This window comes from Myodes glareolus, chromosome 8, assembly GCF_982192425.1.
Source record: "Myodes glareolus chromosome 8, mMyoGla1.1, whole genome shotgun sequence".
NCBI classification, from domain to species: Eukaryota; Metazoa; Chordata; class Mammalia; order Rodentia; family Cricetidae; genus Myodes; species Myodes glareolus.
Genome location: NC_142033.1, coordinates 88577155 through 88578774, shown reverse-complemented (window position 1 = coordinate 88578774; position 1620 = coordinate 88577155). Strand labels below are relative to the sequence as shown.

Here is a 1620-nt window from a genome sequence, read left to right as displayed (position 1 = left end):
AAAGATTAAGCTTCTTAGGCCCTTGCCCTGGGAGGAACATCTCGTCACTCAATCCCACCTACCAAGCCCGAGAGACCCAGAGCAACCTACAGCACACACCAGCTACCATCCTCCACCACATCCGTGACCACTGGATCCTTGGCCCAGGCTACCCCTAGAGAGGTAAGCATCTGAGTTCTTGGTTGGAGAACTTGGTTCTCTAGGACCTTGCCCTGGGAAGAACATCCTGTTACCCCACTCCCACCCACCAAGCCTGGGAAACCCCCAAACAGCCTCTACACACCTGCTACTATCCGCCACCACTTCTGTAACTACTGGAGCCTTGACCCAGACACCCCCACCCTGGAGAGAGCCTTAGCCAAGACTGCCCCTGGAGGTGAGCCTCAAAGCCTTATCAGCATCCATCAGAGGTATGGACCCACCTGCACCTGGAGGAAGAGGGACACCCTGAAGCACAGGCCCTACATGCACTTCCCGCTGGAGCAAGAGCTGGACAGACAGCAGTGTAAAAACATATCCAACAGCATAAAGACCAATATGGCACCACCAGAAACTGGTGGTCTTACAACAAGAAGACCTGAATATTCTAACCCAGAAGAAGCAGAAGAAAACGACCTTCAATATAACTTTATGAAGATAATAGAGACCCTTAAAGAGGAAATGAAAATTTCTCTTAAAGAAAGAGAGGAAAAGACAAACAAAAAAATGGAAGAAAGCAATATATCTCTGAAAGAAATCCAAGTAAAAAACAACCAAAGAGGTGAAACAAGCACCTCAAATAGTTCAAGACTTAAAAATTGAAATAGAGGCAATAAAGAAAAAACAAACAAAGGGAATTCTGGAAATGGAAAGTCTGGGTAAATGAACAAGAACTACAATTGCAAATATAACCAACAGATACAAGAGATGGAAAAGAGAATCTCAAGAGCTGAAGATATGGGCTGACTAGTGCCCCTTTCAGGAACATAGCAACTTGGAAGAAAATCTGGCATGCCTGAGGTCTGGGGAACAAGGGTTGCTTGTTGCCTTTGCCTGCCTTTGGTTGCCTACATGTAAAAAAAAGAAAAAAAAGAGTTGAAGATATGATAGAAGAATTAGATTGCTAGGTTCATTTGATTGGAAAATCTCTTCCCAACCCTTTACTCTGAGGTTCTTATACTGTGGGTGTAAGAATACGTACATTCCAACAAATTCTTAGCACAAAACATTCAGAAACCCGGAACACTATGTAAAGAGAAAACCTAAGAATAATAGGGATAGAAGAAGGAGAACTTTAGCTCAAAGGCACAGAAATATATTCAATGAAATCATTGAAGAAAACTTTCCCAATCTAAAGAAGCATATGCCTAAGAAGGTACAAGAAGCTTACACAGCACCACATAAACTGGACCAGAAAAGAAAGTCCCCTTGCCATATAATAATCAAAACACTAAACACACAGAATAAAGAAAGAATATTAAGAGCTGCAAAGGACAAATGTCAAGTAACATATAAAGGCAGACCCATCAGAATTATCTGACTTCTTAATGAAAACTCTGAAAGTCAGAAGGTCCTAGTCAGATATGCTGCAGACACTAAGAAATCATGGATGCAAGCCCAGACTACTACACCCAACAACAC

General features: G+C 42.5%; 1 non-coding gene across 1 annotated transcript; it reads left to right on the top strand.

The window, feature by feature from the left end:
* Positions 1 to 918: 918 nt before the first annotated feature.
* Positions 919 to 1054, top strand: LOC125401307 (small nucleolar RNA SNORA67). Its single transcript, XR_007232313.2, has one exon. It is a non-coding gene; the product is annotated as a small nucleolar RNA SNORA67 (small nucleolar RNA).
* Positions 1055 to 1620: the final 566 nt, after the last annotated feature.